Genomic DNA, 23,398 nt, shown 5'->3' on the forward strand with positions numbered 1-23,398 from the left:
TATTCATACTGGTTTAAATAAACAGTTCAATTGTACTTCCTGCTCTTTGCTGATTAACAGTTTTGCGTGAAAGCAATTAAAGGCCTGTCTATATAGAAGCTTTTCCCAGATATAGGCCTTTTGATTTCAGTGACTGAAGTAAATAATAGCCCAGACAATTAATTGAAGTTTTACAGGAAGACAATAGAGTGTCCCAGGAATAAGTCCTAAAACTTGGAAATGAGTCTCACCAAAATTACCCCATTTCTTATTTCCAGAAACTGTAAAAACAGAAATTATTGTTGGATTTTTAACGTTAAAATATATGGTCTTTGAACACATGTGCAACAAAGGCTTCCATCATCAAAATCACGCCAAAAATAAAATATTTGCACTAACCAGATCCTGTAAAAACGTTGAATTCGGTGCATCAGCAGAGAAAAACTTCAACTTCAGGATTTTGTTTTTACCTTTTAACTTTTGACTCTTAAACATCAAAGGGTACGTTTTTAAAATCTGACTACGTCCACCATGCCAAGTTACTGATATTACCTGTGTTGTGTACAGTTTATTTGGGAAAGCAGTCATTATATACGCATGTTGCTAATGCCAGCTTTGTACGCACTGTTATGTGTGTGCCTGTGTGCGTGCGTGCATGCGACTGATGTGTAGGCTTATAAATTTTGTTGGTTTTGTGTGGTAGGACTGAAGATGGGCGGCTGTCATGCACCCATATTCTGCTGATGTGCACAGACAGCTTGTGTGATGATGATTTGTAGGGAAGGTTTACATTTTGCTTAGGAAATCAGCTGTTTGTTTTGGTGATAACTCTCGCCGCCGTGCTGTTAGCTCATTGCACTGGCTCCAATACCTACACTGGTGTCCCTATTTTAAAAAAGGCATTGTTATTTAGGGCAGAGGGAGGGTCATGCATTTTCCCCAGTTACTCAGGAAGGAAAAATATTTGTAGCTTCAAGGAGGAGTCTTTCTATATCATTTCTGTGTTGTTAAGTTCTGCGTAATTTTCATGTATGTATTGTTTTTGAAATACATCACTTTTACAATAACTTTGCTGTGTGTGTTTTTATTTTACAGGCAGTTCTAAGCAGGTTTTGGAGGCACTACGTAGTCATGACTATCAGGAGAAGACCCTGGCAGAATCAGAACATGAGAAGCGTTTTCATCTCCGACACTTTCAGTGTGAGCCTGAGATAATCATGTTTTGGATCTGAAGGTTACGACGCCCTCAAAGCAGTCTTCCTAGCTTTAAAACCTACAGCAGATTCTATGGTTAGATGGAGCCTGAATCATACAGATTACATTGTGAAAGCTGGGCTCTACGCACAGCCCCTATGCCTCTTCGACCAGTTCTTCCTGTTCCTTTTTCCTGTGCGGCAAGGGGTTTTAACTTTTAGCTGTGCAGTTTAACATACAGTTGTGCTCTTAGCTTTCCTCCCCCCTGGCAGAATATGTGAAAACTTGACTTTTTTAAAAAAAAAAATTAATAAATAAATACTGTTATTTGGAATTATAAGTCAAAAATTGACCTTTTTGGTCATAATCATAGAGACACATAGAGGTGGATCTCTCTACAGAGGCACAGGGAATTTAGTCAAAACTGACGTCAGAATGAATGAAGCTCGTTATCCGAAAATACTAGAGGACAATTTTCATCCATCAGTCTGGAAGCTGCACATGGGACGTACTTGGACCTTCACACCTGACAGTGATCCAAAACACAAGCCCAAGTCGAGCCTTCAGTGGCTACAGCAGCAAAAAGGGAAGGTTCCTGAGTGGCCATCACAGTCTACTGACCTCACTACCATTGAGACACTTCAGGGAGATCTCAAACATGCACATCATGCAAGAATAGCCAAGAATTTATGGGACCTAGGAACTTTTTGCCAAGGTGAATAGGCAGCTTTACAACTTGGGATAATAAAAGGCCTTATCCACAACTATTCCAGAAGACTGCAAGCTGCCATTGATGCTTAAGGTGGCAATATACTATTGACAACTAAAGGTATGCAAACAGCAGGAGTTGAATAATTTGGGGGAACTACTAGTTCTTGTTCTGAACACATCGTTCCTTTACAAAGGATGGGCATTATTTCTTCAGGGTCACTTACCTTAATCAGTAACCTGTACGCAAGCTCTATCTCAGGTAGAAAAACTACCCAACGAGTTAGGCATTCAGATTAAAGGTTTCTTATCGAAGGCCTTGTAGTGTAATGTATTGATTTATTGAAGACATATACTGTACCTTTAAGCTGACTACCTAGGATTAAAAATAGCATGGAGGATGGGCTCAGAAACCACTGGTGGAAAGTTAGGGAAATTACAGCTTCTCCTGATATGACCCTAGAGGAGGCGGGTCTTAGACTGCCCAGACAAACATTATACGGTGGAACTGGCTGCAAGGGAGATAAGGAGAGTGGGGAATACTATTATGATCAGAGCCAAGTGGGAAGGATTAAGAAAGAGACGACTCAGCAGAAAATCTTCACAATAAAAACGAGTGTGCAAACAAAGAAATTTCAGTCTTGCTCTGCCCAGGTCGGAGGTATTTGACAAATTCCTCTCCTAAAGAACCTAAAATGTGATGTAATAATTACTAACTAATAACACAACATTGGAATATAGCTTATATTGCTGGAGACAACTGAATCTAGTGCAACACAGCGTGACCTTGGTGTGTGTGTGTGTGTGTGTGTGTGTGTGTGTGTGTGTGTGTGTGTGAGAGCAGGCAGAAAATGTGTGTGTGTGAAAGCTAGAGAACAGCAGAGAATAAATCACGTGAAGAAAAAGAGAAAAAATAAGAGAAGATACATAAATATTGCTAGGAGCCCTGAGGGGATGGCGGTAAGATCGATCAAAGTGTAAAAATTGTAAATATTAAGAGGTGGATAGAAATTAGAAGTTGTTATAAATAGATGCGTGTAGATAAAAGACTGAGGACATAATAGACTAACGACTGGACGAGGACGGGGAGCGTAAGAGGTAGATAAAAGGTGCACACAGCCAACAGAAGTGGGCTTATACAAGAAAAACAAAGCTTTGTAAAACAAAAATTTAATACTTCGGATCTGATCTCTATTGGGTTAAAGGTCATTACAAAGAAAATTATTTTGACATTTTGGTGCCTGAATGTTTTCATCATAATCTGGTGTCTGTGTGTTTGTTTTATGTGATTTGTTTTAAAGGGTTGTTGAATGTGGTAGTTATTAACAATGTCTCAGTGAAACAAATACCAGACAAGGGTAACCTAACGGTGTCAACAAATTGTCTGGGGACTGGAAACCTAACGGTGCCAACAAAAGTCCATATGTTTCACTGATCGAACCAGTTGCTCAGGTGAACTCCATACAAACTGGTTGGCTGTTAAGGAGAGAATAAAAAGAAATTTTTGTTATCTTAATTTAGCTTTATGTATAATAAATAAAACAAGTAATAAATTATAAATAAACAAAATAAAATAAGTAATAAAATAATAAATTATAAGTGATAAATATAGCTTTATAAATAAATAAAATAAGTAATAAAATAAAGGAAAAAAGAGGAGTTAAAATCAGGCTGCTAAGAGTTGGATGGAAGAGGGTGACAGCAGTAGTGACGAAATTTGGGCTTAAGAACATTGCATAACTGATGGCTCAGTAGATACTAGAGGCATAAAGAACACATTTCCGGTTGGAAAGAACCTACATAGACAACGAGGGTGAGGAGCAGTGGCAAGACGAGCAAAGAGAATTGACTAAAGCTTTGGATAATAAATTTACCAATTGAAACAAGTGAAGGAAGAATTTTCAAGTATACAGTGGGAGACGATTTTAAATGATCTGTGGACTCCCCGCTCGTTAGATCCACTGCTGCAATATTTGTGTGACAATTATAAAAACAGACCCGTAGCTTCACTTCCTCTGAACCAGGTAGTATTTCAAGATTTAGAGAACGAGTAGAATTTAATCCAAGATTGCAGATTGTTGTCGTGCCTAGAAAAGTTGATTTGGGAGACAGGAAAATTTGGCTGTTTAACCAAAGTCCCCCTAGGAGACGGGTCACATAAATTACAATATAATCTCTGAAAAAAAAAAAATAATAATAATAATAATACAAAACTGCCATCACAGTAGGGAAATTACTAGCACTGATACACACAAAAGAGACAGACGAGCAACCACAAATTCCAAGAGCGAGTGAAGTTAAACAAGGCTTCAAGGAAAGATGGAAAAAGGGGTTCTGACACCCATAGAGATAGTGATGACACAACACCCAGGTCGGAGAAATCGAATCCAACGTTGTGTGACTAAATGGCACAAAAGAACATCAGGAAAAAAAAGAAGAAAAAATCGTTGGCCTAAAGATGGAACCTTCGACCTGTCATGTTGCGACGAGGCGGAGTCAGAACTGAGACACAGTGAGGCAAAAGACACTAAGGCGAGTTATAATAAAAAGAACAAAAGAGCTAAAGAAAGAGAGGTATTAGGGTGGTTTAGACAAGCAGGGGGTAGGAAGCAAATGGTGCAAGTAGTCAAGTCAACTTTATTTATAAAGTACATTTAAAAAACAATTCACGTTGACCAAAGTGCTGAATATATAAAAAATGAAAAATACAGAAGAAACACAATAACACAAAAACCAGAGCCATAGTAGCAACATACATAAATACATAAATCAAGGCACAAATAAGCACAGAGTGGGAGAGTAAAATATCATGTCAGGGGGATACAAATGCTTTTGAGAGGGGATATGTTTTGAGCCTTAATTTAAACGAGTCAATGGAGTGCAGCAAGCATCCACAGGACCCACAGGCACTGATGGATGTGAGACCCACAGCCCCACCCCTACCAGCATCACCACCACCATACCTACAAGACACATCACCATCAGAGACGGGACAATACCCCCTGCGCTCAGTAGGGGAGGCAAGAGCAGTAACAACAATGGAAGGCCAAGTGGAGGGAAGGTTCACAGTGACCTTGGCCAGGGACACACTGACAATCCAATGCCACTCATTACCACTCCAGAGGCCCCTGAGGGGGCGGGGTCGAGGCAGACCTAAGGGAGGACCAGCAGGCCGAGGAGGATGGAGAGGGGGACCGAACTTTCCTCCAGGACCCCAGCCACCGCAACAGCAAACCTATCAGCAAGCCGCACCCTATCAGCAATCAGGCCCCCAGGAAATGAACACCGGATATCCAGGAGTGAATCCTGCTGCACCTGACTACCTATGCTGGGGTTGTAACCAGCCCGGCCACCGACGTAGGGAGTGTCCAGGTCGATCCATGGGAAGGTCCAGCAGAAAATTGGCCGAACAGGAGACAGGGTGCCCATGGTAGGGTTGCCCAGAGAAGCCTGAGGGGGAAGTAATGTCACCAGTCATTTCATTACAGCCACACAACGAACCAACTGTACCTGTTGTCATCCACAAACAAGCATATCCTTTTATGGTGGACACAGGGGCTGCATATTCATGCCTTGGAAAAGAAGGCTCTAAACTCCCCCTCTCTAAGTCATCCATCAAGACCATGGATGGACCACCAGGGAAATTACAAGTCATACCATTGACAGAGCCCGTTCCAATGCTCATCGCAGGAAAAGTCTACTCTATTCAGCTCATACACCAGTAAACCTTCCAGGCAAAGATATATTGTGTCCTCTCAAAACTAAGATAATGTGTACTCAAGATGGACTATATTTAGATTTCCCTGAGGAACCTCCACAAAGCACGATGCCACAGCTGCCCGTGAATGCCACAGAGACACCACAGGCGTTGGTCTACTGGCTCCAACTGACACCAGAAGAGTCTCACCTCAAACAGACATGGACTCAGTGGGAACCATGGGTCAGGTTACATTTTGACACAGCACATAGTCCCACTCTGCCACTGCATTGCACACTCATGTATGACACAGGCCAGACTCATGTAGATTATCAAGAATGCTGGGACACAGTGCTCAATAAAAAAACATGCCTGATCACTAGTGAAGACATGTATTTAGGACGTCAAGGTGTGGTGGCAGCCGTCCGTCTCCCAGAAGAATTAGCAGGATGGTTTCAGGTGCCAAATTCTGCACCACACGTTACACTGATGATAGCAAAAGGATATGAGTCTCATCATTTGGGTCCTATGGTCAGATGTGCACTGCGGGTGCGAGAGTGGTTACCCACCGAGAACAAATACATCCACATTTCAGATGACAAACAATACATCAGAATCTCAACTAAGACAGGTGATGAAGCAGTCGCAGACAAGGTACTTGTAGATGGTACTACTCCCACACAGATGGCAGTCACAGAAGAACACGAACAGTTGCTGAGTAAAGTTCCACCACAGCTATGGACAGCACATAAAACAGACGTAGGCTTGATAAAATCAGCGCAACCTGTTTGCATCACACTAAAACCACATGCTAGCCTACCATACCAGAGGCAGTATCCTCTCCAGCAGCATGCCATTGACGGTATCCGACCCACAATTGAGGGCTTGTTAAAAGCCAGAGTTCTGGTCAAAACTAGAAGTCCCTGCAACACGCCTATTTTTTCAAATCAAGAAACCAAAATTCTCAGATTAGCAGTTAATGCAGTAGTGGAAACAGAGACGCCACATGTGCCAGATTCACACACATTGCTTTCAAACATACCATCCGACACACAGTGGTACACAGTCACTGAGTTGTGTTCTGCTTTTTTCAGTGTACTGCTACACCCAGACTTTCGATATTTTTTGCATTCACTTATGAAGGTCAGCAATATGACCTAGCTAATTTGAACGTGCCAAGCACTGTGTTATGCAGATGATTTGCTTGTCTGTAGCTCTTCAAAAGAACAATGTCAAAAAGATTCTATTGCAGTGCTCACAGCATTAGCAGAGGGGGGACACAAGGTCAGTAAAGACAAATTTGCAGTTCTGCCAGCAGTCTGTAGAGTACTTGGGCAAACAGTTGAGTGGGGATAAAAAGTGCATTGCCCCATCTCAAATAGAGGCAGTAAGTAAGGCTCCTCAACCACAGACGGTGGGCCAAATGCTGTCTTTTCTCAGCATGACAGGATACAGTCGGCCATGGATTTGTGACTATGCTATAAAAACTGCTCCACTCAGAGCTTTAGTAAGAGCAGTGGGACAGACGAACAACACAACACAGCTGTCCTGGACAGAGGAAGCAGAAGGTACGTTCCAAGCTTTAAAAATAGACAGTCTGCTCCGGCGTTAGGCACTCCTAACTACTCCGAGCCTTTTCATCTCTACATAGCAGAAAAATCTGGGTTTGCGTGTGCCGTCCTGATGCAAGACACACCCACGGGTAAACAACCACTAGCATATTACAGCACTAAGCTCGATAACATAGAGGCCGGTTTGCCTCCTTGTTATCAGGGGATAGCCGCAGCTGTCTTTGCATTTCAAAAAGCATCTTCGTTAACAATGGGACATCCTGTAACTTTGTACACCTCTCACCACCTTCATGCCCTGCTGACAAGTCCCAGATTTGTGTTGACACAGGCCAGACGCACAGGATATGAGGTCATCCTGTCCGCTCATGAGCTCGACATTCAACGATGTACCATCATTAATCCAGACACTAAAATGGTTCTACCCACAGAAGGTACACCACATCACTGTCTTCATGACACAGACAAATTTATGCGCTTGTGAAGATCTACACAATCAGCCCATTTTAGCTGACCTCACATTGTTTGTTGATGGCTCCTGCTTTCAGGACGCCACAGGTAGTCATGCAGGCTATGGAATTGTACAACTCAATAACGATCAGGATTTTGTGACTATATGATCATGTAAACTTGCTCAGCCCTGCTCCGCCCAGCTTGCAGAGATAAAAGCTCTAACAGCAGCATGTAGATTAGCAAAGAGAAAGTCACTGAATGTATATACAGATTCAGCATATGCATATGGAGTGTGCCACATCCACGCAAATATTTGGAAACAGAGAGGGTTTCGCAGAGCGGGTGGCACCCCAGTCACACATGGGGAGCCATTGTTGACCTGTTGGAGGCTATGCTCCTCCCCAAAACTCTAGCCATAATCAAATGTCCAGCCCACCAAAAGACTGATTCGTTGATAGCCAAGGGTAATAACCTAGCTGATGTAGCAGCCAAACAGGCAGCAACAGGTGCAGTAATGGCACCCATATTAACCATACAAGACTGTGAACCCCTCACTACCATGCCTTCTCTTGTAGCCGCGCAAAACAGAGTAAGTGAGGCTGAAAAACGACTGTGGATCAAGCGTGGTGCCATCAGAACACAAGCACAGGGGCCAACAAATGGTCTCTGGCGAGATAGTCATGGCAATTTTGTACTACCAACCCTGTTGCCGTGACATGCTATAATTTGGGCGCATGGTAGTGACCATTGCGTAAGGGGGGAGATCCTACGGAAATTGCAAGCAACATGGTGGTCACCATTCATGGCAGCCACGGTAGATAGAGTACTAAGCGAATGCGAAACTTGCGCAAGATACAACATCAGGAAAGTTTTTACAACCCCACTGGCGCATATACCACCTCCAGACGGTCCGTTCAGACACCTCACGTTAGACTGCATAGACATGGGAGCACAATCCAGAGTAAGAGGAATGAGATACGTCTTGGTAGTCATATGCAGATACAGCCGATGGGTAGAAGCAACAGCCACAGCCCGATCAGATCACAGAACAGTTGCAAAATCCCTCTGCCAAGAAGTCTTCCCGAGATCTGGGATACTGGTCACCATATCATCAGATAATGGAAAACACTTTGTATCTAAGGTAATACAAGAAACACTGAAGCAACTAGGCATCAAACAAAAGTTTGGCTGTGTCTACCACCCTCAATCACAGGGGGCAGTAGAAAGAGCAAATGGGATTCTGAAAACAAAAACAGCTAAAATAGTAGTAGATAGTGGGGACAAGCTTAACTGGGTGGATGCTTTACCGCTTGCACTAATGTCAATGCGTTCACAAGCCAGCAGAATCACGCATCTAACACCGCATGAAATGCTTACGGGTCGACCCATGTAATACCATATTTGAGGGGTCCCTACAAAGGGCCCCCATTGGAGCAACTGCAAAATGAAATGTTTGACTATTTACGAAGTCTAACCTATATCCATAGGGCCATCTTCCAGCAGGTGAAAGGGGCCACAGAGGACAGACGAGTCGAGATCCCAGAGGACCTTCAGGAGATGCCTCCCTGCAGGAGCAAGGAACAAGGTGATCCTCATGCTTGGCGGCCAGGCGGAATCGGAGCAGAGCCCAGAGTGACAGCAGTGGGTCGCTGCCAGGGAGGGTATCACCAGAGAGCACCACGGAGGGGAGCACCTCCTCCACAGGTAACCAACAGCTCATGCATAGCCTGCCACAGAAAATTAGGCCTACCCAGAGTTAGGCCCCTCCCAGGTATAGAGGATTGTGAACGACGAGACACCTGTTTTGCACAGTGTACTATGTGGATGGCGGCAGGGAAAACCAATTACGCCAATAATAGTGAAATCTGCCCAATAAGTCTTAAAGGGGCTCCTGAGCAAATTAAAAAAAGAATTTCAAGTACCACCAGTAGTGCATTTGGCTCAAGATATTGTACTTCCACTAGCAGTAACAACACGCTCGAGGCGGAACAATTGATCCGGTGCCGGTGGAAAAGTGACACCCACAAGCAAACTAATCAGACTTGGATTGAAAAAGTGTGTCGAACTGTAGAAAAAGCTAAGATTCAGTGTCACCAGGTGGTAAGCGGCACAGCTAAAACCTCATATGTCATTTGTAGGGACCATAATGAACGCCCAATACATAGCAGGTAATAGTGGCTGGGTGAACTATTTGTGGTACAATCAACAGGTTTGTAAATTGGTCTACAGCAGCACTAGAAGGTGTGAGTGAACAGTTGCATGCTACATCCCTAATGACTGTGCAGAACAGACTTGTCATCGAAACAACATTAGCCCCAGACCAAGGTGTCTGTGATGTAATAGGGGAAGAGTGCTGTACAGCCATTCCCATGAATACAGGTGAAGATGGCAACCTGACTCAAGCTTTGGAAAACACACGTAGACTAAGAGACCAACAAGTACAACAATCCAATTGGAACACTAAAAACCTCATCAGTTCTTGACTGCTTAGACAAGTTCTCTGTTGGAAAAATCTTACGGACTATAGGGGTAATATTTGGACTTGTTTTATTGACTATTCTCTTGATAATCTGTTGCGTCCTTCCCTTAATACAGATCCTGATAAGAAGGGCCATGAGAGCGGCCATGGGACAATTTGTTATGCTGACACAACAGCAGGAAAGGCACGCCGAGAAAGGCAAATTGTGGGAACTAGATGAACCGTGGGTAAGACCCTATGCACCCAAAAGATTGAACAACGATTTATATGAGACCATGACTGACAATATGGACGTACAGTACAGGCCAAAAGTTTGGACACACCTTCTCATTCAATGCGTTTTCTTTATTTTCATGACTATTTACATTGTAGATTCTCACTGAAGGCATCAAAACTATGAATGAACACATGTGGAGTTATGTACTTAACAAAAAAAGGTGAAATAACTGAAAACATGTTTTATATTCTAGTTTCTTCAAAATAGCCACCCTTTGCTCTGATTACTGCTTTGCACACTCTTGGCATTCTCTCCATGAGCTTCAAGAGGTAGTCACCTGAAATGGTTTCCACTTCACAGGTGTGCCTTATCAGGGTTAATTAGTGGAATTTCTTGCTTTATCAATGGGGTTGGGACCATCAGTTGTGTTGTGCAGAAGTCAGGTTAATACACAGCCAACAGCCCTATTGGACAACTGTTAAAATTCCTATTATGGCAAGAACCAATCAGCTAACTAAAGAAAAACGAGTGGCCATCATTACTTTAAGAAATGAAGGTCAGTCAGTCCGGAAAATTGCAAAAACTTTAAATGTGTCCCCAAGTGGAGTCGCAAAAACCATCAAGCGCTACAATGAAACTGGCACACATGAGGACCGACCCAGGAAAGGAAGACCAAGAGTCACCTCTGCTTCTGAGGATAAGTTCATGCGAGTCACCAGCCTCAGAAATCGCAAGTTAACAGCAGCTCAGATCAGAGACCAGATAAATGCCACACAGAGTTCTAGCAGCAGACCCATCTCTAGAACAACTCTTAAGAGGAGACTGCGTGAATCAGGCCTTCATGGTCAAATAGCTGCTAGGAAACCACTGCTAAGGAGAGGCAACAAGCAGAAGAGATTTGTTTGGTCCAAGAAACACAAGGAATGGACATTAGACCAGTGGAAATCTGTGCTTTGGTCTGATGAGTCCAAATTTGAGATCTTTGCTTCCAACCGCCCTGTCTTTGTGAGACGCAGAAAAGGTGAACGGATGGATTCCACATGCCTGGTTCCCACTGTGAAGCATGGAGGAGGAGGTGTGATGGTGTGGGGGTGTTTTGCTGGTGACACTGTTGGGGATTTATTCAAAATTGAAGGCACACTGAACCAGCATGGCTACCACAGCATCCTGCAGCGACATGCCATCCCATCCGGTTTGCGTTTAGTTGGACGATCATTTATTTTTCAACAGGACAATGACCCCAAACACACCTCCAGGCTGTGTAAGGGCTATTTGACCAAGAAGGAGAGTGATGGAGTGCTGCGGCAGATGACCTGGCCTCCACAGTCACCGGACCTGAACCCAATGGAGATGGTTTGGGGTGAGCTGGACCGCAGAGTGAAGGCAAAGGGGCCAACAAGTGCTAAACACCTCTGGGAACTCCTTCAAGACTGTTGGAAAACCATTTCAGGTGACTACCTCATGAAGCTCATGGAGAGAATGCCAAGAGTGTGCAAAGCAGTAATGAGAGCAAAGGGTGGCTATTTTGAAGAAACTAGAATATAAAACATGTTTTCAGTTATTTCACCTTTTTTTGTTAAGTACATAACTCCACATGTGTTCATTCATAGTTTTGATGCCTTCAGTGAGAATCTACAATGTAAATAGTCATGAAAATAAAGAAAACGCATTGAATGAGAAGGTGTGTCCAAACTTTTGGCCCGTACTGTATGTGAGAATATGGCTGACAATATAAATTTATATGAGCCAATGAAGGGGAATCTGGAAGGGGAATACGAGGTCGTATAGAGGGAGAGCCGATTCAGGGTAAGAAAAAACAAATAATTGGCAATAGATTTAGGTAAAACCTTGCTGTTACCAAACCCATACTAACAATGAATTGAACAACATATATAGGTTATTTACACCACGGGGCAATTAGGAGGAAAAGGAGGAAAAGAGGGAAGTGAATTAAACTAAACAGGGTCCTTTACAATACATAGACAGGTGCAGAGCATGGCCAGCAGTTGGAGGTCTCCGTATCCGAAGCAGCAGAATCCAAGGTTGGCCTATCAAGAGCCCCCAGCCATGCCGGAGCGGCCAGACCACTCCAACCCATCTCCCAGGCTGACCAACCGACCCCCATTCCTGTATGTGCACCAAGGAGGAGCCCCCATTGAAGTCCACTGGCACCAGTACGTGCCGATGACCTCGCCAGGAACCTACGTGCCACCGCTTATGCAGCCGCCATTGACGAACATCCCAAACTGGACTCCCATCAAGCCCTTCAACTCCACTGACAACTCACAACGTACCACAAAGACCATTGTCCCGAGCCACCAGAGTCCTGTTGCAATGCCAATATAACGTATGGCCTGAGGCGGTGGAAGGACATCTCCGCCAACTGCAAAACGAGACGCCCACCAATGAGAGATACAAGCAGCTCGTGGATGACCTGCACACCCAACTCTATGATGTTCCTGCAAAATTCTACCGTCGCCTAGTGTGCAGCTTCCCTTTAGAGCTGCGACACAGCCTGCGCAAGCTGCGCCATTACACCTACAAACGCAGGATGGTGGAAAATCACTGGGGCCTGAAGGAGCAGCATGAACGGGATCAACAGGAGAAGATCAACCTGCGTGCTCGAGTTTGCGTCCTGACTAGAGACAACCGAGACCTGCGAAAGCAGCTGGCAACCTATCGAGAGTTGAAGCTTGAGATCGCGGTACTGAAGGATCAAGTTGTAGCTTACCGCCGTCGGCGTAGGGCCGGGACATCGGCCTATGTTTCCACTGATTCTACTAACCAGTGACTGTGCTATATCAACAGTTACAGGATTATTAGGGTGTTCCACTCACTGTAATCGTTCTATAATTATGTATACACTGGAGTGATGATGTATCCCGCCGTGACTTATCTTGTGTGTTGCACTCTAGTTTTTAGTTTAAACATTGTAACAGAGTGATATTACACATTGAGTGCCTTACCCTTGTTGTGCCTATACCAAGCTGTAATCAGTAGAATGTAGTGTGTTTGATGTTTGGCTAATTGCTTGGGTAGAGTGGCACTTTGCAGTCCCAGAGGAGGGAATATATATTTTTTCCCTCTGTTAAGCTTGCGGATTCATGTAGATTGTAGTATAGGACCTTCTGGTCCCAAAGGGGGGAATATATATTTTCCTCCCTCACTATTTAGTGGGACTTGTTAGCCCCAAAGGGGGGAATGTAGTGTAATGTACTGATTTATTGAAGACATATACTGTACCTTTAAGTTGACTTTTAAAAAGATACGTGTTGAAGCAATGTACTCTGTTTAACTGACAAATCACACACTGGGTTATTATTTCATATATTCTTATGACACACATACACTCACTCAGCACTTAAGCATTGTGGTGGAGAAGTACCTAGGATTAAAAATAGCATGGAGGATGGGCTCAGAAACCACTGGTGGAAAGTTAGGGAAATTACAGCTTGTCCTGATATGACCCTAGAGGAGGCGGGTCTTAGACTGCCCAGAAAAACATTATACGGTGGAATTAGCTCCAAGGGAGAAAAGGAGAGTGGGGAATACTATTATGAATGAGTTCAAGGATTAAAGCAGCCATCAGGGGGAGACAAGAGAAATGTGACACTGTTATGTTTCAGCTCCAAGGGGGAAGGACTAAAGAAAAAGTAGAAACTCAGCAGAAATGTGACACCGTTACGATCAGAGCCAAGTGGGAAGGATTAAGAAAGAGATGACTCAGCAGAAAATCTTCACAATAAAAACGAGTCTGCAAACAAAGAAATTTCAGTCTTGCTCCGGAGCTTGACTCATTGAGTTGTGATGTGTTTGTTGCCTGCGAGCACATTAAACTCAGTTGCATCTGATTCTACGTGTCTCCAGTGATTTTTACCTCTGAGTATTTGAGTTTTTGATATTTAGTGGAAAACAAAGAAAGTCCGTTTGAGAAGATGGGAACGAGATCGCGAGCTTTCTGGCCCATCTCCAGCCCTTTTGATTTTTGTTTCAACAGCCTCTTTGCTGAAATAAATGTAGGACGTGTAACCTCAGCATTCCTTGGGCCAAGTGGGCAGTTCAGTAAAGATAATGTATATAATAAATATTAATAAATATTACATACGCACAATATATTGCTCGCTTGAGGATCCATGTAGCAAGGGCAATCAGGCACATCACTGAATACCACATATTTGGTGGTGCCAGCCTTACGAGCTATGAACCGTTTGCTCTCATCACCAACTTTCATGGACCTCTTGTTTAATCCTGTGACAGCATATATTTGAAGAGGGTTATCCAAAACTCATTCTGCATTTTGCCAGCAATCTATGTTGTTCATAACTAAAATGATTATCAACAGAGACATCAAAGTTTTCTGAATTTCACTTTTTTTTATGAGCCCAATTCTTCTTCTTTTTAAACTCAAACTTCAAATTTAAACTAACAAAATGTGAATTTTATTTATCCCCAATTTGCATCAAGGACGCTTGAATTCCTGGATAATGACTCTTTCTTCATTCTTCCTTTGAGAGACGTACTGTAACACAACACTGGCAGTTCAGCTCTGACTGGTGAAACAAGTATCGAGGTCCTGTACTTCAGTAAAAGTGCTAATACCACACTGTAAAAATCCTCAAGTATGAGTAAAAGTCCTGCTTTCAAATCTTAATTCAAGTAAAAGTATGCAAGCATTATCAGCTGTTCCCTTAAAGTCCTGAAGGTAAAAATATTCATTGTTCAGTAAAATGTTTCCTGTCAGTGTTTTCCTGTTATAATGGTTTTGCATTAATATTAATATTACTGCAGTAGATCTTTACAGTTGTGCTCATTTTAACTTTATATACCATTGGACAGTTTATTCTACAGCAATGTATTGTATTCTTTAAGATTATTATACAGTGGTGGAAAAAAGTTTTCAGACACCCTTAAAATTTTACACAATCTCAAATATTATCATGAAATATTTGTGGAAAAATCTTTTTTGTGTTTCAAAAGGTGTGGCTGCATTAGACAGATACAAACAAATACAAATTATATTGTTTTGTTTATTGTTTACATGAAAAACTAACAAAACTAAATTCTTGACAGTTTCAATATGTCAGTTCTCAACATTGTCGGTATCAAAGTCAACAAAAAACAGAGAATGTGTTCATACTGAACAAAAAATAAATAAACCATCACATCATCAAATTAATATTTAGTAGTCCTGCTACTGGCACGTAGTAGAGCTCTAATCCTGGCTGGCATGTTCCCCACGAGCCTTTCACACTGTTGAGGGGTAATCTTGTCCCATTCTTCTTGAATTACTGCTTTTAATTCTTCTAAATTCTTTGGTTTATGCTTTGAAACAGACCTTTTGATAATCCACCACAGATTTTCAATGGGGCTCATGTGCGGGGATTGAGCTGGCCACTCTAAGACCTGGATACTGTGCTCCTCCAGCCAGGTTCTACTGGCCTTGGATGTGTGGCAAGGGGCATTATCTTGTTGAAACATCCAGTTTTTACCTCGATGGAACAGTGCACGCGCAGAAGGGAGCATGTGGGTTTCGAGAATGGTACAATACTTGGTAGAGTTCAATGTGCCATCACAGACAGTGAGATGACCAACACCAGCAGCACTCATGCATCCCCAAACCATGATACTGCCTCCACCATGCTTGACAGTAGGTACTGTACATGCTGGAGATAATGCTTCGCCTGGCCTTCTGCATACCCTCACATTAGTAGGAGTAAGATAAAGCTGGAAACTGGACTCATCTGACCACAAAATCTTCTTCCAATTCCTGGCTGTCCAGTTCTTGTGTGCCTGGGCCCAACAACGCCGGGCTAACCTCTGTCTCTCATTGATCAGGGGCTTCTTGATAGCCTTGTAGGACCTTAAGCCATGATCTAAAAGTCAGCCACGTACAGTGTGGGTGGAACACTGGACACCAGTTTGGTTTGACCACTGCTGCTGAAGCTCCTGTGATGTCATTCGGCGGTTTTGCCTGCACATGCGGATCAGGATGCGGCCATTTCTTGCTGAAGAAACCCTTGGACGCCCAGATCTTGGTTTGTCTTCCAAGCTGTTGGTTCGTCTGTATTTCTGCAGAGTGTATCCAACTGCTGAAGGACTGCATCTGCACTTCCTGGCTATCTGGCGGCAGCTGTACCCTTCCTGGCTGAGAATCTTTATCTTCAGGCGTGTTTCCTGCGTTAGGTTCCTTGTTTTAGCCATTTTTGTGTCTGAAGAACTTTCAAATGTGCTGGCTTTATGTAGACACGAAGCTTGGCAACAAAAATTGTGTCTTTTAATAAAAAGAACGACCTTCATCACTGGCACCAAAATGATACAATACTCAAAATTTCTTATGTATTTTTATGGAACCAATCAATTTTAAGTTTTTAATGGCTTTTTTAGGATTTATTTAGTATTTTGGCTGTGACTGTACTAAAAGAAATTGCACTTGAAGACCTAAGAGTGATTCTTAATGCAATATTTCACAAATGCATGGGGTGTCCGAAAACTTTTTTCCTCCACCGTATCTTTGTAGCGCAGCTGTCCTGTGAGAACCCCGTATTTCTGAAAAGTCAGCGCTTCACGGTGTCAGAAAAACTTGTCTTCAGCTTGTGACAATGCATTTTCCAGATGATCCCAGAGGGTTTTTAAAAAGTTTATTTAGCTCATGAAGTAGGAGAAATTTCAAGGAACAGTTTATCACAAATATTCAACATCAACAAGAGATGAGGAGATGGGTGTAAGTTGTTCCTCCCTGCACTGTAAAAACTTGGTTATTTTAAATGTGGAAATTGTAGTGTAAAAGTTTGTGCTTAGTAAATCAAGTAACAAAGTTAAGATATCTAAGTGATTGGGAAACAAAAAAGAGCCATATAATCATGTACAAGGCATTATAAAAGCTTTGAATCTGTATTAGATACTGTCAAGGTCATTTACTCCTTTGATCATTCACTCCTTTGAATCTGTTGTCAAGGTCATTTACTGAAAGAACACACCATGTCCTGTTTAATGATGAAACACATACTCAGGTGCTGTAACTAGCACACACTTGCTCACATATTGTACTCCAAGGTTTTATTTGCATGAAACTAGAAACACTGTGGGCCGTGTAGAAGTCCCTGGAATTCACATCTTGCATGAAACTAGACGCATTGTGGACTGTATAGAGAGTCCCCAGAATGCACATATTTTTAAAAAAAATAGAGCGAGAATGGAACCGAACCTAAGGGAAGGAATTTTGGGAAATTCCAGGCTACATCACACCATTAAAAACGGGCCCAATCAGAAGTGGACACAAAGAAGTTCTCCACCAATAGAATTGGGTTCGAGTGGGAAGGATTAGCAAAAAAGGTGGAGACTCGTCTGAATGACCTTGACTTTTGACCGCCAAATTCTAATCAATTCATTCTTGAGCCCAAGTGGACATTAGTGCCAAATTTGAGGAAATTCAAAGGTCTTCTTGAAATATCAAGTTCAAAGCACTTTATCATTCAGTCCAAGTGGATGTTTGTGACAAGTTTGTGGACATTTCCTTAAGGGCAAAAGTACCATCTGGTCCTGCAGGAATCAATCAATCAATCAATCAATCAATCAATTTTATTTATAAAGCCCAATATCACAAATCACAATTTGCCTCACAGGGCTTTACAGCATACGACATCCCTCTGTGCTTTGGACCCTCACAGCGGATAAGGAAAAACTCCCCAAAAAACCCTTTAACGGGGGAAAAAAACGGTAGAAACCTCAGGAAGAGCAACTGAGGAGGGATCCCTCTTCCAGGATGGACAGACGTGCAATAGATGTCGTACAGAACAGATCAGCATAACAAATTAACAGTAATCCGTATGAGACAAAAAGAGAGAGAGAGAGAGAGAGAGACAGAGAGAGAGAGAGAGATGCAGGACAGACGGTAATGACAGTAGCTTACAACAACATTAATGAAAGTAATAATATTATAGTTATAGTTCTGGCTACTGTGGTACAATATGTTGAAAGTATATATCTGACAGTATACATGTGTGACAATAATCATATGTGTATAATAACAGTAGGAGTATGACTAATGACTAATGATGGCAGCAGCAGCAGGAGGTCCATGAGGTTTGTTTTAAATGAGAATTAAAAGACAAATCTTGATCAAATATTACTCCGAGGTTTCTTACGGTAGTGCTAGAGGCCAGAGCAATGCCATCTAGAGAAACTATGTCATCAGATAAAGAGTCTCTGAGTTGTTTCGGGCCAAGAACAATAACTTCAGCTTTGTCTGAATTTAACATCAGGAAATTGGAGCTCATCCAGGTTTTTATGTCTTTAAGGCGGTTATGGAGTTTAGTTAATTGATTACTTTCTTCTGGCAGGAAGATAACAGCACTCAACCAAACTGTCCACATCTGGAAGTCCCTAAATAAACCCTGCGCCATCAACCACCTTACGATCAGATGAGGTTCCTAAATGAGGGACATGAGGATTTAAGATGAAGCCACAAGGTAATGGTGATAACCCATTACCTGTTCATATTGTGCTGCTGCAACAGGCTCCATCTCTACCCCCCTTTTCATTGCCTGTGTCTGTACAGCCCTCTTCTGTCTGTGCACACTGGCTGCTAAGCTGTCAAAGTCTGCAATCCTTGAATGATCCCTTTGAAAACAAATGAAGTTCGGACACAGTGCCAGGTCTTGTTGGTGCTCTGTTCCCTTGTTTCCATCTCCAGTGACACTACATCAGAGAGAGTGACAGTCATGCCACAGTAGTAGCTGTTCTCATTTTCATTTAGAGCGGAGCATAATTATGTATCTGTGGTGGAAGAGGAAACAGTGGCTGATGGTCAGTGGTAGTGGTGGTCAGTCGGGCGAGGGCCTGGTAAGTTAACACTGATCCTCAGGGCATGTTTCCGAACTCTGTTGCAACCTTATCCACAGGATGTCTGTTTGAAGCTGGCAGTAAATGATACATTTGTCAGTTGCTTCCAATATAAGGAAGGTTTGTTCGAAGGTCATGAGAAAAACTGATCACTTGGTAGGGAGACTGGAACAGGGCAACAGAGGCTGGGTGTGATACCATCATCTTCATCTTCTGTATTTCTTTGGGAGTGGATTTGCTGCAGGTGGTTTTAATATTGAGACTTGTATTGTATTAATAGGTTTTGGGGTGAGGCCTATTCACCATGGAGGGACATGCCTTGTCTGTGGCAGCGAGATTTTACTAACTATAGGAACAGATTTGCCGTCCAGCTGAAGAAAATGTGCCGAAATGCCCAACTTGATGATCGCAGTGACCCTGGCCAGCTTTGCAATCAAACGTTTGACTGCCTAATGAAGGGACCTTCAGTGTGACACTCCACCTACAGTGAGAGAAAACAGAAACAAAGTAAACAGTCTATAAAATGTTTATTTTCATAAGATACATCCCAAAACTTTTGCAAGGTCATGGTTGTAGGTTCATCGATTCATTCATTGCCCATCAATTAACTGTGCGGAAACCATTCTCTAATAACAGTGTTTGTGTATGTTGTCCAGCAGGGAAAGGGGATATACTAGTTTGAAAGCAAATTAGTTCACATTGAACAGGACAACATTCAATCTGAACACTTATTTGTCTATTAATCAATATACAGGTTACCCAAATACCTGTATATTGTAAAGGGTGTCATTTCTTCACAATGAAGAAGACAAGTCCTCGCTGAAAAATCACTGTAAGTTAGCTTGTAAGCTAGATGACCCAATGTTGTTACAAATATAACACCTAACGCTTGTTAACACAACGTATAACCTTGACGAAATATAGTACATTGTATTTAATAACAAGAATTTTGAGCAATATACCAGTAGTTTACCACAATCATAAAGCTGCTAACAGTCAGTACGTTTACATGACACTTGAAAAAAATGAATTATTGGACAACTGAAGTGCATGTAAATGCGTTACTCCAACTAATAATGGAGTTCTCCAACTCCGATTAAGACACCCAGATAATGCGATTGGAATTCAGTTTTCTCTGGCATGTAAACGCCTTAATCTTAAACTAGACAATGCATGTGTGCCTGCTCCACACCCCCCGCGCTGGCGTATGACCCCGGAACAGACAAGACATGCTAATGTTGTAGCCCTCCAACAGCATACGGCGTTCTTGTCTGTCTCTCAAAATCACCATGACCACGAGGGATAGCGTGCACCTTATCTGCACAATCAGTAACGTGTACATTACGTATGAGATGAACAAAGCTGTACGGTTATCCATCTTGCTGTTGTTCGAAAATGCCAGTCTGCCGCCTGACTCCAGTTGTTTACTATTAAGTGACATAATAGGTCAACCGGAGAGGGGGCCGTATTAACCCGCTGAAACAACGCATATCGCCACCTAGTGTTGAGGAAGAGGACACGTCAGTAATTCGATTTTCTCAGTTGCACGTAAACTGGGAAAAGGACAGAAGTCCGATTAGATGCCACAATCGAATTTTGAGCATAGCTCGATTAAGCTGTGCATGTAAACGTACTAACAAAGTTGATGTTTGCTGATCAGCTAGCACACCAACATACAGACAGCAGCTGGCAAATTTGTTAGCTTACCTGCAATATCAGTGACGTACCCCTTATCCAGGTGATGTATCCTTTCAGCAAATCTGCTCTTGGTATCCGACGTCCCTCCTCAGTCCAGCATTCATTGTTCACGGTGAAATGTTGTAACAGCTCAAGGTTTGTGGTCCAAGTCATTGTTGTTTCGACGTACTATGGGGTATCCACCTGGGCCACTCCCACCTCAGCCTCGCTTTCAATTTCAAAATGGCATCCACATGAAAATTACAGTTCTCATACATTTAATTTATCTGCAGATATCCAGGTGTGGGTGGGAACGCACACAGGGTTTAAAGCCTGCAACTTCGTACCAGTCATTTAGAACTGAAGAAGCTTCTTGGATGAGAGGCAAAACGTCTTCAAGAGCAAGCAAGTCCAGTTGTCTACCATATAGCACTTACAACTTTAGTTTGTGTTGCTCACAGCATTGAACGTTTTTCACCCACAGACGTCACTTACAGCAGTTTTGTAAGTTATTTCATACCAAAAAAGGCTCCGGTGCGACTGCTACAACTGAATTTTTAGTCACACTGTGAGGATGCTGATTCTAGCATTTAGCTCAGATGCTACAACTTAAGGGGACAGTTCATATATATATATATATATAAGTATACACACACCATATGCGTGACATTCCAAATCAGAAATTGTTTGTTCAATCATTACAAAAGTCGCACGATATGTTTCATAACAATGTGGAACCACAAATGTACAATCATTTTGAAATCGCTCCATAGGGGGCGCCACTTGTTTCTAACAAGTGCACTGGCCTTGCACAGAAATTGGCCATAAATGGACAGTCAGTCCAAACACCACCAAACTCAGAGGATGCTTTTAATTAAGTTGTTGAAGCATGTTCCAAAAATGTTTCTGTAATTGACCAATATGGGGCGACAGTGTAGCCAAAGAAGAGTGTGGCTAGGCAGAGATTTGGACATAAAGCATCTGTCCATTGACATAAATCTGGTTGTTTATCTGTTATGCAGGTGTCATTGGTAATAAGTGAAGCATTGCTTTAAATTTTTAAAATAAAATTCACAGTGGACCTTACTATGGAGTAACTACTGGCTACTGCTGAGTATTATCTGAGTACTATTTCTGTATTAGGGCGTCATGGAATAGAGATTGAAGTTGACTGCACTTTTTGCATGCCCTTCAAATTAAAATAAGACTGTAGTAACCTCACACCTGAGAAGTTAACACCATTCATCAGCTCAAGAATCATAAGAGAAATAAGGTTAAAAAAAATGACTGAGTGGTAAATGATAATAAAAATGTGACAAAAATACAGATTAGATAACATAAAAATAAAAATTATACAGCCAGCATGGACTGTTAAAGGTTAAACTGTAAAGTATCAAGACCTTCATTTATGACACCTGCATTAGATATATTTGTTTTCATGACTGTCATAGATCTGTCTAATGCAGGTGTCATAAATTGTCAAGGGTGTTATTGTATTTTTACAATGTTATTGAACTTTTCGATTTGAAGGACAAGATGTGCTTACAACTTTAATTTATAGGACACCCTCATTTAAAAAATGCAAACAATACTCATCAACATCAAGCTCATGGTTTCTCCTCACAGATTACCAAACGCGCTTCACAGGTTGCCATCAGTCACTGATAAACAAAAACAAATCCTGTAACTTCAACTACTGAACAAAACTTCCAAAGCGAAATCAGCTAATGAGCCATTCACACATTGACAGTGATGAATAAATGGCACGCGGATCACATTGCCATCACGTGCACAGGTTATACCTTCCTAGAATTCAGATAAACTTACCTTAATATTCCTTCCGACCTCTCACGCCCATACCTGTACCGGCCGGCTCATGAAATAATCCGGTCTGCACCTTTCCTTTGCTCTCACGGTGCCTCCCGACGCGTCACATCTCTCATCTGTCAATCAGCGGCACCTTTACCTGAGACAGGGCCGCCCCTCCCTAAACGCAGAACACGCTGTGGGTTGGGCCTCATCTTCCAGGGGGGCCACATTTTGCGCGAGGGGACGCATTTGCGCATATGCGCAATGGATGCGCACATGCGGTACCGTGAGGCACGCATAGAATCAGCTCGAGGAAGGAGAGAAGAGACCTGACCGCCCATGCGTCGCTGCAATGATTGACAGCACTCGACATCTGAACAATAAGAGGGGTGCGCTGGCAGGCACTTGCAGAGCTGCAGCAGGTGAAGAGTTGTCGACATGTCGTCCAAAAGAGCCTCAGGAGTATGTGCGGGAAGGCAGGGCGGGCGGGCTCCACGGAGGGGGAGACCCGAGCCTCGGGGGTATGTGCGGGGAGGTCAGATGCTCCCAGAGAGGGGAGAGGGAGAAATATAGCTAAATAAGATGAAAATAGAAAAGAATGTATCTGTATTTTATTTCTGTTTTCAGTGTTTACTCAAGGTTGGGGGATTGAGGTGGTGGAAGTTACTTTCTTTTGATGAGTAATTGATGGTTATTTGTAACTCAGATTTGTTTATTTATTTATTTCAGTTTGAAGTTATTTTTATTTAATATTTATTTATTTCATTTTGAATTTT

General features: G+C 42.5%; 1 protein-coding gene across 1 annotated transcript in view; it reads right to left on the reverse strand.

The window, feature by feature from the left end:
* sdr42e2 (short chain dehydrogenase/reductase family 42E, member 2) overlaps nt 1–22,769 on the reverse strand; it is a 47,253-nt gene extending 24,484 nt beyond the window's left edge. The window contains exon 1 of the mRNA XM_049562237.1: nt 22,641–22,769. The gene's annotated coding sequence lies outside the window, so the exon portion shown is untranslated. The remainder of the gene's footprint in view (nt 1–22,640) is intronic.
* Between the last annotated feature and the right edge of the window lie 629 nt (nt 22,770–23,398).

The sequence above is a fragment of the Epinephelus fuscoguttatus genome, linkage group LG19, assembly GCF_011397635.1.
Source record: "Epinephelus fuscoguttatus linkage group LG19, E.fuscoguttatus.final_Chr_v1".
Taxonomy (NCBI): Eukaryota; Metazoa; Chordata; class Actinopteri; order Perciformes; family Serranidae; genus Epinephelus; species Epinephelus fuscoguttatus.